This window comes from Salmo salar, chromosome ssa22 (genome assembly GCF_905237065.1).
Source record: "Salmo salar chromosome ssa22, Ssal_v3.1, whole genome shotgun sequence".
NCBI lineage: Eukaryota > Metazoa > Chordata > Actinopteri > Salmoniformes > Salmonidae > Salmo > Salmo salar.
In genome coordinates, this window is record NC_059463.1 from 29730196 (window position 1) to 29744535 (window position 14340).

The 14340-nt window shown below is 43.3% G+C and overlaps 1 long non-coding RNA gene across 1 annotated transcript; it reads left to right on the forward strand.

The window, feature by feature from the left end:
* The first annotated feature begins 9867 nt into the window (after positions 1-9867).
* Positions 9868-11694, forward strand: LOC106583153 (uncharacterized). The gene is made up of 3 exons (XR_006761278.1): positions 9868-10083; positions 10823-11136; positions 11344-11694. It is a non-coding gene; the product is annotated as an uncharacterized lncRNA (long non-coding RNA).
* Positions 11695-14340: the final 2646 nt, after the last annotated feature.

Below are 14340 nucleotides of genomic sequence, written 5' to 3' on the forward strand. Positions count from 1 at the left end.
AAAAAACAAGAAAATGGTGCCACCTGGTTTATATAAGGAATTTGAAATTATTTATACTTTCACTTTTGATATTTAAGCATATTTTAGTGATTACATTTACTTTTTATACTTAAGTATATTTATAGTATTTTACTGCGTGACTTTCAAATTTACTTAAGTCATTTTCTTTTAAGGTATCTTTGCTTTTACCCAAGTTCGACAATTGGGTACTTCTCCAACCACTGCCCATGCCCAATGATCACGAATGATCATCGTTTCCACGTCAGTTGAATGAAAATACGCTGAGCCAACGTAGAATAGACGTTGAATTGACGTTTGTGCCCAGTGGGAATAGTATTTCTTGTGAAAACCTTTCATATACGAAAAGTAGCCTAAGTAATGAAAAAGGAGTCCTCCACATTTCCGCTCTACAAATGTAGGCCTACATTCTTCAGTCACTCTGGAAAAACGAAACGCGTGCATGTCATGATGACTTATGTGAGGGCATGAAAAAGAGGCATCCACTTATTATCGCTCTTGGAACATTATGTATGAGTGTCTGTGAGTGATACGTTATGACAAAAGTGGCATTTTTCAATATAAACATAGTCGGCATTTAATAACCAGGCGCGCTGATGGTCTCCCGGGAAACACTGATAACGTTCCAGCCATTTTCCATATCGTTGCCAGAATCTATTATATTCCGGGGATGGCTCTCCTTCCGGGAAAGGTCAAACACAAAGTCATGAAACCTCAAGTATTCTTCCATCCCTATTCGTGATAGTGCAAATTATTTTCCTCATCCTCTCATCATTCTGTTTTAATATAATTTAAAGACCCTTGTTAAGTTCCTTTGAGAGAATCACTGTGACCCGAAACAGCTCTTCTCACGGCTTCAGCGCATGTAATAACGATTTAACAAATAAAAACACGCGCCAAGGTGTGTGTCATTATCCCACTGGCGGCATTGAGAAAAGCATTATTCCCATTTATATGATTATGGTGCGAAAGTGTGTGCGCGCCAGGCAGTGCTTGAGGAGATATGGTTATAAATTGACGGAGAGTGACACCCAGTGGAGAGGATGTGGCCAACACAACATTTTGCGCACTGTTTAACTCACTATTTCAAATGAAGCATGTTGTTTTGTCCGTTGATGGGGCGATGTTATGTAACTCAACAGTATTATGGTGAAAACCCTTCTGTCTAAAGATTATTTCGAGTATTTCCTAGCCGAGCAGTAGAAGGTTTAGGTTCGATGTGATAAAAGTACAAAAAATATATATATAAAAAAAGAGTTATCCAGTGATCCTGCTGGTGTCAGAGAGAGGACTGGAGGAGTGTAGTCCATAGCCCTTGGGGACACAGGTTATGGACCTCATGTTTGTTATTGTAGAAAGTTAGAGAGGTCATACCAGGGGGAATTCTCCCTCCTCCGTCTCTCTTTACTCTCACTCCCCCTCTTTTTCTCTTTTCTCACTCTCTTCGGCTCCCCTTTCCATCTTCCTTCTCTCTCATATCAAAATCACAGGAAAGATATTTGAATGATTAAATTATATATATTTTTGAATATCTATATACAAGACAGACAGTCCTACAACCAGCGGTTCAGGGATAATTAGTAGAGGTTAAGCCGAGTTGCAATTCTGATTAGAAATTCTATTTGTACGGGCCTCATGCACTCTACACAGCCTCTCTTTTCACTTAAAGGTCCAATGCAGCCATTTTTATCTCAATATCAAATAATTTCTGGATAACAATTAAGTACCCTACTGTGATGGTTTTCAATTAAAATGGCAAAAAAAGAAAAAATGCTTCTAAGCAAACAACAAGTTCTCAATCATGAGAGGTTTGGAACTCTTAAATTGGTCTATTAACAAATTTAGGGCAGATTGGCCCTCTGACAGTTCTGGCAAAGGCCAGAATGGCCGGACCATCGTTTATTGGTGTGGGGTGGTCGAACTTGACAAAAATAAAAGAATATATTTATAAAATTAAATAAATAATGGACACGGCCGACGGCCCATGAGCCTGTTTTTTTATGACTTTTGCAAGATTTCTCTGTTGTCATAATCATCTATATTGAGCATTTGGCTGACCAGTGGGCAGCGGCCTGTCCCACTACCAAGATGGGCCGGCTCGGTTTTCTGATTGGCTGAGCTGAGGTGGCACAAATTCACATTCCAAATCAAACACACATCATCAGAGAGAGTTAGACCCACTCTGACTCTGCATAAAAAAAGGAAGTGGTGCTGAAAAAGTCAGAGACCAAAAAAGGGGTCTTTAGGCCGATAATGCTAAATGTGGGAAATGAACAGATTGATTTGCTAAAGGTTCTGGTTCTGCTGGTCCAAGTGCTGTGTCTATGGAGGACCAAACCTGCCATAATTAGAAGAAAAAATAAAATAAAAAAATATATACACATAAATAGATAAATGCATCAATGGACGCACACATAAATAGATACATATTTATTTAAATAATTAATCTCACTTTCTTTCATTTTATTCATTTATATTATTTCTTCATTTATTTATTTATGTATTTCTTCCTCCAATATGATAATGAGGGGGTGACAAGCAAACGTATGTGGTTGGTATCTAACACACAATTGGTTGATCAATTCCACTGCGAATTGCTCAATTGCATTTGCCTGGGCTGCGTTTAGTATGACAGAATAGTGTTACATTTACATTACATTTACGTCATTTAGCAGACGCTCTTATCCAGAGCGACTTACAAATTGGTGCATTCACCTTATGATATCCAGTGGAACAACCACTTTACAATAGTACATCTATATATTTTTTGGGTGGGGTAGAAGGATTACTTAATCCTATCCCAGGTATTCCTTAAAGAGGTGGGGTTTCAGGTGTCTCCGGAAGGTGGTGATTGACTCCGCTGGCGTCGTGAGGGAGCTTGTTCCACCATTGGGGTGCCAGAGCAGCGAACAGTTTTGACTGGGCTGAGCGGGAACTGTGCTTCCGCAGAGGTAGGGAGGCGAGCAGGCCAGAGGTGGATGAACGCAGTGCCCTTCTTTGGTTGTAGGGACTGATCAGAGCCTGAAGGTACGGAGGTGCCGTTCCCCTCACAGCTCAGTAGGCAAGCACCATGGTCTTGTAGCAGATGCGAGCTTCAACTGGAAGCCAGTGGAGTGTGCGGAGGAGCGGGGTGACGTGAGAGAACTTGGGAAGGTTGAACACCAGACGGGCTGCGGCATTCTGGATGAGTTGTAGGGGTTTGATGGCACAGGCAGGGAGCCCCGCCAACAGCGAGTTGCAGTAATCCAGACGGGAGATGACAAGTGCCTGGATTAGGACCTGTGCCGCTTCCTGTGTGAGGCAGGGTTGTACTCTGCGAATGTTGTAGAGCATGAACCTACAGGATCGGGTCACCGCCTTGATGTTAGCGGAGAACGACGGGGTGTTGTCCAGGGTCACGCCAAGGCTCTTAGCACTCTGGGAGGACGACACAATGGAGTTGTCAACCGTGATGGCGAGATCATGGAACGGGCAGTCCTTCCCCGGGAGGAAGAGCAGCTCCGTCTTGCCGAGGTTCAGCTTGAGGTGGTGATCCGTCATCCACATGGGTATGTCTGCCAGACATGCAGAGATGCGATTCGCCACCTGGTTATCAGAAGGGGGAAAGGAGAAGATTAATTGTGTGTCGTCTGCGTAGCAATGATAGGAAAGACCATGTGAGGATATGACAGAGCCAAGTGACTTGGTGTATAGCGAGAATAGGAGAGGGCCTAGAACTGAGCCCTGGGGGACACCAGTGGTGAGAGCACGTGGTGCGGAGACGGATTCTCGCCATGCCACCTGGTAGGAGCGACCTGTCAGGTAGGACGCAATCCAAGAGTAAGCCACGCCGGAGATGCCCAACTCTGAGAGGGTGGAGAGGAGGATCTGATGGTTCACAGTATCAAAGGCAGCAGATAGGTCTAGAAGGAGGAGAGCAGAGGAGAGAGAGTTAGCTTTAGCAGTGTGGAGAGCCTCCGTGACACAGAGAAGAGCAGTCTCAGTTGAATGACCAGTCTTGAAACCTGACTGATTTGGATCAAGAAGGTCATTCTGAGAGAGATGGCAAGAGAGGGCAGGTTGTTGGGCGGCCGGCCATCACAAGTCGCACGATTTCATCTGGAGAGAGAGGGGAGAAAGAGGTCAAAGCATAGGGTAGGGCAATGTGAGCAGGACCAGCGGTGTCGTTTGACTTAACAAACGAGGATCGGATGTCGTCAACCTTCTCTTTTGACAAAGTCGTCCGCAGAGAGGGGGGGGGGGGAGGAGGAATCAGGAGGGAGGAGAAGGTGGCAAAGAGCTTCCTAGGGTTAGAGGCAAATGCTTGGACTTTAGAGTGGTAGAAAGTGGCTTTAGCAGCAGAAACAGAGGAAGAAAATGTGGAGAGGATGGAGTGAAAATATTCCAGGTCCGCAGGGAGGCTAGTTTTCCTCCATTTCCGCTCGGCTGCCCGGAGCCCTGTTCTGTGAGCTCGCAATGAGTCGTCAAGCCACGGAGCAGGAGGGGAGGACTGAGCCGGCCGGGAGGATAGGGGACATAGAGAGTCAAAGGATGCAGAAAGGGAGGAGAGGAGGCAGAATCAGGAGATTGGTTGGAGAAGGATTGAGCAGAGGGAAGAGATGATAGGATGGAAGAGGAGAGAGTAGCAGGAGAGAGAGAGCGAAGGTTGCGACGGTGTTCAAAGTTTAAAGGCCATGTTTCACATTGGCACCCCCCAAACCATAATGTGTAGCGCACAGTGGCAATCCGTCATTTAGGGAAGGTGGGGCAGAGCCCCGCCTGTTTTGAGCCCCACCTTTTTAGCATTTTTTTTGTTGAAATAATAATAATAATATATATTTATTTATTTATTTTTTGCCTGTTTTCATGTTATTTTGACATTAATATGTGTCACATATCATTTTGCAAACAACGTAAAAAAAAGAATTGAGTTAATAAAGACATACAAACACGGTCTCTGTTTTGTTTTCTTGAGTAAGGCAGTTCCAAAATACAGGTGTTTCAGCCTAGCTCAGTGCTTTCCATGGTGGTGGGGCAGCCAGCGGAAAATACGAAGCGTAGGGGTTGGTAATGTTCTGTAGTTGCGCCGTGATTGGCTCAGCATTCTGTCACTCATGGGGTCACTACCTCACAGCAAAATCCACTAGGAGAGCTCGAAAAATCAAGCCCCTTGGCTGCTGCCATAGAGTTACATTAGAGGTGTCCCTCCAAGAAGGGTCAAGGTCATTGGCCACAAATAATATTATGTCAAATCACCACATTATATCTACCGTAGCGTTGATTGGACTGATCATGTCAACATCATATTTTCAAAATCTTAGCTAGCAAGCTAGACAAGTAGTCGTCTGCTCAAACGGTCAGAAACAGACTCCATGAGGGTGGTATGAGGGCCCGACGTCCACAGGTGGGGGTTGTGCTTACAGCCCAACACCGTGCAGGACATTAGGCATTTGCCAGAGAACACCAAGATTGTCAAATTCGCCACTGGCGCCCTGTGCTCTTCACAGACGAAAGCAGGTTCACACTGAGCACATGTGACAGACGTGACAGTCTGGAGACGCCGTGGAGAACGTTCTGCTGCCTGCAACATCCTCCAGCATGACCGGTTTGGCGGTGGGTCAGTCATGGTGTAGGGTGGCATTTCTTTGGGGGGCTGCACAGCCCTCCATGTGCTCGCCAGAGGTAGCCTGACTGCCATTAGGTACCGAGATGAGATCCTCAGACCCCTTGTGAGACCATATGCTGGTGCGGTTGGCCCTGGGTTCCTCCTAATGCAAGACAATGCTAGACCTCATGTGGCTGGAGTGTGTCAGCAGTTCCTGCAAGAGGAAGGCATTGATGCTATGGACTGGCCCACCCGTTCCCCAGACCTGAATCCAATTGAGCACATCTGGGTCATCATGTCTCGCTTCATCCACCAACGCCACGTTTCACCACAGACTGTCCAGGAGTTGGCGGATGCTTTAGTCCAGGTCTGGGAGGAGATCCCTCGGGAGACCATCCGCCACCTCATCAGGAGCATGCCCAGGCGTTGTAGGGAGGTCATACAGGCACGTGGAGGCCACACACACTACTGAGCCTCATTTTGACTTGTTTTAAGGACATTACATCAAAGTTGGATCAGCCTGTAGTGTGGTTTTCCACTTTAATTTTGAGTGTGACTCCAAATCCAGACCTCCATGGGTTGATAAATTGGATTTCCATTGATTATTTTTGTGTGATTTTGTTGTCAGCACATTCAACTATGTAAAGAAAAAAGTATTTAATAAGATTATTTCTTTCATTCAGATCTAGGATGTGTTGTTTAAGTGTTCCCTTTATTTTTTTGAGCAGTGTACATAGATGATACACAGTGAGTAGCAGCAGTGTAAAAACAAAGGGGGGGGGAGGGACGACTCTGTACTTGGTGCTCCGGTACAGCTTGCCGTGCGGCAGCAGAGAAAATGACATGGGTGACTGGAGTCTTTGACAATTTTTTGGGCCTTCCTCTGACACCGCCTAGTATATAGGTCCTGGATGGCAGGAAGCTTGGCCCCAGTGACGTACTGGGCTGTACGCACTACCCTCTGTAGTGCCTTACGGTCAGATGCCGAGCAGTTGCCATACTAGGCGGTGACGCAACCGGTCAGGATGCTCTCAATTGTGTAGCTGTATAACTTTTTGAGGATCTGGGAACCCATGCTAAATGTTTTCAGTCTCCTGAGGGGGAAAAGGTGTTGTCGTGCCTTCTTCACAACTTTCTTGGTGTGTTTGGATCATGATAGTTTGTTGGTGATGTGGACACCAAGGAACTTGTGTTGTTGCCTACCCTTACCACCTGGGGACGTCCCGTCAGGAAGTCCAGGATCCAGTTGCAGAGGGAGGTGTTTAGTCCAAGGGTCCTTAGCTTAGTGATGAGCTTTGTGGGCACTATGGTGTTGAACGCTGAGCTGTAGTCAATGAACAGCATTCTCACATAGGTGCTCCTTTTGTCCAGGTGAGAAAGGGCAGTGTGGAGTGCGATTGAGATTGCGTCATCTGTGGATCTTTTGGGGCAGTATGCGAGTTGGAGTGGGTCTAGGGTGTCCGGGAGGATGCTGTTGATGTGAGCCATGACCAGCCTTTCATAGCTACCGATGTGAGTGCCGGGATGGTAATCATTTAGACCAGCGGTCCACAACTCCCGGGCCGGTCCGTGGGTCATTTGGTACCGGGCTGCAGAGAAAGAATAAATAACTTACATTATTTCCGTTTTATTTATTATCTGAGTCTGAACGATGTTTTATTTTGAAAAATGAACGCGGAGCACAGACACCTTCTCTTATACACAGAAATAACATGGTTATCCTGAGGAAGATCGCTGGCCAGAGTGTTTGAATTACGAGAGCCGCTGCAGAGATTTCTCTCAGAAAAAAAGTCACCGCTGGCAGAACATTTCAGTGACGAGGAATGGGTCGCAAAACTCGCTTACTTGTGCGACATATTCAACCTGCTCAATGAACTCAATCGTTCACTTCAGGGGAAAATTACAACTGTCTTCAAGTTGGCAGATAAAGTAGCTGCATTTAAAGCCAAACTGGATTTGTGGGGACGGCTTGTAAACAGGTATATTTGACATGTTTCAAACATTCGCAGGGATTTTGGAAGAGACTGAGCCCGAGCCTCCATTGTCCCAGCTGGTGCACGATCACCTGTCTTTGCTTTTAAAAGAGTTTGAGCGCTACTTCCCAACCACAAAAGACCCACGAACTGCCAAGGAATGGATCCGCGACCCATTTGTCAACAAACCAGGTGAATCCAGCATGTCTATGCAAGAAGAAGATCAACTGCTGGAGATTGCAAATGACTGCGGCCTTAAAAGTATGTTCGAGACAACAACTCTGCCGGTGTTCTGGATTAAAGTCACGGCAGAATACCCTGAGATCGCCACAACAGCATTGAAAACCCTGTTGCCATTTCCGACATCCTATTTGTGTGAAGGGGGATTTTCTGCAGTGACAACAACCAAAACAAAATTACGGAGTAGACTTGACATAAGCAACACACTTCGGGTGTCATTGTCTCCCATTACCCCTAGATGGGACCGTCTCATTGCAGAGAAACAAGCTCAGGGCTCCCACTGATTTAGCGTTATGGTGAGTTGTATTTTTCATGCACTTTATATTTGTTTTTGAGTTGTATCTTATTTTTAAGGCATGTTTAAACGTTACCATAGCGACCAGAGAGCGTTAGGGGGCAGAGAGGATGTTACTCATGTTATGTTGTTGGTGGATGTTATGAGGACGCTGCTAATAAAGTTGCATACGAGTACACAGTGGATTCACGTTTATTATTATATTTAAAAAATACCACAGTTTTTATGCTGGTCGTATCATTTTATTTTGTGTATTTATCCACCAGACCTTAAAGGCTGGTCCGTGAAAATATTGTCTGACATTAAACCGGTCCGTGGCCCAAAAAAGTTTGGGGACCGCTGATTTAGACAGGTTACCTTCACTTCCTTGGGCACAGAGACTATGGTAGTCTGCTTGAAACATGTAGGTATTACAGACTCGGTCAGGGAGAGGTTAAAAATGTCAGAGAAGACACTTTACAGTTGGTCCGCACATGCTTTGAGTACACGTCCTAGTAATCTGTCTGGCCCAGCGGCTTTGTGAATGTTGACCTCTTTAAAGGTCTTGCTCACATCGGCTACCGAGAGCGTGATCACACAGTCATCCGGAACAGCTGGTGCTCTCGTGCATGCTTCAGTGTTGCTTGCCTCAATGTGAGCATAAAAGGCATTTAGCCCATCTGGTAGGCTCGGGTGACTGGGCAGCTCGCAGCTGGGTTTCCCTTTGTAGTCCTGCCACATCTGACGAGCGTCAGAGCCGGCGTAGTAGGATTCAATATTATTCCTGTATTGACGCTTTGACTGACTGTAAGTTTGCCTGCATTAAAGTCCGCGGCCACTAGGAGTGCCGCTTCTGGATGAGCATTTTTCTTGTTTGTTTATGGCCTTATAAAGTTTGTTGAGTGCGGTCTTAGTGCCAGCGTTGGTTTGTGGTGGTAAATAGACGGCTACGAAAAATATAAATGAAAACTCTCTTGGTAGATAGTGTGGTCTACAGCTTGTCATGTTGTACTCTACCTCAGGCGAGCAATACCTCGAGACTACCTTAATATTAGACATTGCGCACCAGCTGTTATTGACAAATCATCAAATATTGTAAGAGCTTTCATTGTCTGCTTTTATGCCGACTTTATTTAATCTACGGTTCTGACTTGGTGTACAGGGAGAATACTGTAAGAACTGCCCATGTTCTGAATTCTGTCGCTGTACATTTCAAAAGTGCTGAACAAATAGTTATATTGATTACGTCCGTCCTAGCTCGCTCATTAATGTCTTAATCAAAATTACAGATTGACTCTTATCCGCTTGTCATCCCCTTATGCCATAATGTGCACATCTCAATTGTCAGTAGAATCCACACTTGTTTAAGCAAATCAGCCATATCACCTATGTTTTCTTAAAAGCCAGTAAATGATTCTGAATGAACTGTTTCGCTGCCAGACAAGGCTCTGCTGATAGCCAGGTGTAGCAGTGGTAAGGATTCAATCCATGGTGCTGAAAAGAAAGCTCTGCTGTTGGGACAGCTTTATGTAGGCCCTAACAGTTTGTGGGCACCGTTAGTCACCGTTATAGTGCAATTAATGTATTGTTTAGTGTTGTGTTGTGTAGTGGCTTTGCTGGCATGCATCGAAAAAAAACTATTTTTGATTTGCCCCACAGCATATACTGTAGCTATGAATCAATATAATATGTCACTTTTTGGGGGGAAATGGGAGATACAATATTTTATATGCTGCTGTGCCGGACATAACAACACACAAATATAACAAATGGAACATTGTCCTTGCTTGATGTAGAAACAGGTGAACAGTTTTGGAACACTGAGCCATTGACTGCACCAGGTGGCTACGTTACGAGTGGGTTGCTTTTGATAATAAGGCACCGGACTGCAGCCATATAGTTTTGAACCTAGAATAAAACCAAGAGACGGGAGTAGGCAAGAAGGACTCGACCTCGATGGGCGAGAGGAATGCCCAGTTGGCCAGAAAAGCATGGTGAGCTAATATTACCTAGTGAGTGTCAAGCTAGCTAGCTTGGCTACAACTGATAAAGTCGAGGAGGGGTTTTACAGTCAGACACTCAGCTAGCTAGACAATTAACTAAACTGCAATTATCATAAACCATTATTATCTAGTTAGCTACAGTAGCTAAATATCTGTCAGGTGTAAAACAAGCAGTATCGTGGCATGTGTCAGAAGCAATGCATGTTGGCTAGCTCATGTTAGCTAGATCATTTATTAAGCAATGAGTTGGATACTTAATTAATAGGGTTGTCATTTAGTTAGCTAGCTAGCTAGATTGGCTAATTCTTGACATCATCCATCTTTGAAACAGTTTGGCTACAACATGTGGTCTCAACAAACAGGCATTTAAGCTAGCAGTTAGCTAGCTACAGTCAAATAAAGAGGAGCATGTTGTCAATAAATTGTGAAATATTGTGAAATATCCACAATACGGATTAGCCATCCACAATACGAATTAGCCACAATACTGGAATTTGCTGTTCACCTTAGCAATTGTTAGTGAGATGAGATGTGGTGCCATAGTATACATAATATCTTAGCTAGCTGTGAATTCACATGTATGCCATGTAATTTGTCATAGCCATTACCACAAAATGGCATGCATACTTTTAATCAGAGATATTGTCATTTACAGACATGAATGTGAAGTAGGCAAAATGATACATGAATCCTAAATACAGGTACCATTTTCTTTTGTTAATCTCTGCAGGTTTGTCATCTTTCTTGGAGCCTGGTGAAGATAGATGCAACCATACTACAAGGCAGGATATTTCACTGCATCTAGGTTGAGGCTTGCTACGAGCAGGAACATGGAGTACTCTGTGTCAGTAACTCATGATATTGTTTTCCTTACATTGCATGATACTAGGGAGGAGGCCCTGGGCTAGTGGAAGGTCATGGGTGAGGGCTCTCTCTCTTTCTAGCACTCACTACCTTTATCAGTCTCTCTCCTGTTACAGAATGGTCCAAGGACCTCCAGAGCCTTCTGACCAACTACCTGTGATATCTCCAGAGCACAGAGAAGTAAAATACACTCATAATAATATACTTGATCCACTATGTAAACCTGCTTCACTATGGCAGTCTGCCTCTGTGACAACATAGCATATTATCTAGCGCCACTGGTTAGATTGGATTTACTGTACTCACATCAAAACTCATGCTCTCTCATCCCTGTAAAAGTCTCCCAGACAATTATCAAAACTAATGTGTCCATCCACCTATCCCCAGGTGAGTCTGTTGGGTTGGAAACTCTAGAGCAGCACATCAAGAAACCTGCCACCCTGTTGTCAGCTATCTGCAGACAGTTCCCTGTGGAAGGACGCAACTATCAAGGTTTGCAAAGGCCATATTTTAGGGATGACCAAATGCAACAAAGTTTTGTGTAAACTAATTGTAATTTTATTGTTAGATTACAAAGCACCTTTTCCACAGCATTTTTTTTTACATTGGTCTTCACACTAATTCATGTGGTAAACACAAAGACAACACGTGGAGCTTATGATTCAAAAGGTCTAAACTAAATGCAAGTCCAAGGTGAAAACGTTTTTATTCATTTACAATGCCTTCAGAAAGTATTCACACCCCTATACTTTTACCACATTTTGTTGTGTTAAAGCCTGAATTAAAAATTGATTAAATTGAGTTTTTTTGTCACTGGCTTACACACACAATACCCCATAATGTCAAAGTGGAATTATAAAAAGCTGAAATGTCTTGAGTCAATAAGTTTTCAACTCCTTTCTTATGTCAAACCTAAATAAGATCAGGAGTAAACATTTGCTTTACAAGTCACATAATAAGTTGCATGGACTCTGTGTGCAATAATAGTGATTAATAGGAATTTTTTTAATGACTACCTCATACCCCACACATGCAATTATCTGTTAAGGTCCCTCAGTTGAGCGGTGAATTGCAAACACAGATTCAACCACAAAGACCAGGGAGGTTTTCCAATGCCTTGCAAAGAGGGGCACCTATTGATATATGGGTAAAAAAAAAAGCAGACATTGAGTATCCCCTTGAGCATGGTGAAATGTTTTATTTCACTTTGGATGGTGTATCCATACACCCAGTCACTACAAAGAAACAGGCGTCCTTCCTAACTCAGTTGCTGGAGAGGAAGGAGACCACTCAGGGATTTCACCATGAGGCCAATGGTGACATTAAAACAGTTACAGAGTTTAATGGCTGTGATAGGAGAAAAGTGAGGATGGATCAACAACATTGTAGTTACTCCACAATACTAACTTAATTGACAGAGTTTAAAGAAGGACGCCAATACAGAAAAAAAATATTCCAAAACATGCATCCCGTTTGCAACAAGGCATTAAACTAATACTCCAAAATATTTAGCAAACAATACACTTTTTGTCCTGAATACAAAGTGTCATGTTTGGGGCAAATCCAATAGAACACATTACTGAGTACCACTCTCCATATTTTCAAGCATAGTGGTGACTGCATCATGTTATGGGTATGCTTGTAATCGTTAAGCACTGGGGAGTTCTTCAGGATGAAAAAGAAAGGTAATGGAACTAAGAACAGGCAAAATCCTAGAAGAAAACCTGGTTCCGTCTGCATTCCACCAGACACTGCGAGATGAATTCACCTTTCAGCAGAACAATAACCTAAAACACAAGGCTAAATCTACACTGAAGTTGCTACAAACAAGACAGCGAATGTTCCTCAGTGGCCGAGTTACAGTTTTGACTTAAATCTACTTAAATCTATTGCAAGACCTGAAAATGGCTGTCTAATCAAATCAAATCAAGTTTTATTTATACAGCACATGTCAGACATGGAATGCAACACAATGTGCTTTACAGGGGGGAAAAAAAGAATAAAAAACAATGAAAATAAAAGCTAAAATCTTTACTACACAACAAACATAAGATAAAAAACAAAAGAATGACCCAAACCGAACAACAAAACACACCCTAAGGAAAAGCAGCTAAAAATATGTGTTTTAAGATCTCGTTAAAATATGTCCACAGTTTCAGCCATCCTCAAGTTCTCTGGTAGGCTATTCCAGAGGCTGGGGGCATAATAACTAAAAGCTGCCTCTCCATGCCTCTTGGTCCTAAGCTTTGGGATAGTTAAGTGCCAGTGCCAGAGGACCTGAGGGACCTTGTCAGGGCTTTCGGAAGGATCGGACCAATACGCAGCGTGATCGTAGTTCCACATCTTTTATTCAGTCGTGAAACTCATGCAATAAACCATAAACTTGAAATACAAAAACAAGAAAGCCGTGACGCAGAGCAGGCATACACTACTCACAAAATAATTACCCACAAAACACCAGTGGGACAAACATCAACTTAAATATGGCCTCCAATTAGAGACAACGACAACTGGCTGCCTCTAATTGGAAGTCATGCCAAACAAAAACTAACCTAGAAATACAAAACTAGAAACTAAACATAGAAATACAAAAACGGACAAACACCCCCTGTCACGCCCTGATCTACTCTACCATAGAAAATAACAACTTACTATGGTCAGGATGTGACAGACCTACTGGGTACATAACTTAGAAGCATGTCTGACATATATTGGGGTCCACAAACATGGATTGATTTAAAAACCAATAGAAGAATCTTAAAATTAATTTTAAAACTCACAGTGCAGAGACCTTAAAACTGGTGTAATGTGTGTCCTCTGTCTGGTCTTGGTCAGTAACCATTTTACATTTGAGTCATTTAACAGACCTTCTTATTCAGAGCGACTTACAATAGTGTGTTTACATTTTTTATACTGGTTCCCCATGGGAATCGAACCCACAACCATACTCTACCAAGTGATCTACCCGTGCTGCAGCATTCTGTATGTTTTGCAGTTGACCAATGGCTTTCTTGGGTAGACCAGACAATAAAGCGTTACAGTAGTCAAGCATGCTTGTAATAAAAGCATGGATGAGTCTCTCTGTATTCACCTGAAAGAGAAACGGCCACACCATGGCAATGTTCCTCAGGTGGCAAAAAGCTATTCTGGTCACATTCCTAATGTGTAATTAAAAATTTTGTTCAGAATCTAAAATAACACCTAGATTTTGTACCTGGTGTTTATCTTTATTTCCCATGAATTAAAATGGGTAATAATTTATCCGTGGAGCTGAAATCCTCTGGTGACACAGAAATGTAAAGTTGTGTATCGTCTAGCATTGATCAACAACCAATCTGACAGAGCTTGAAGAATTTTTAAAATAATAGTGGCAAATTGGTTGAG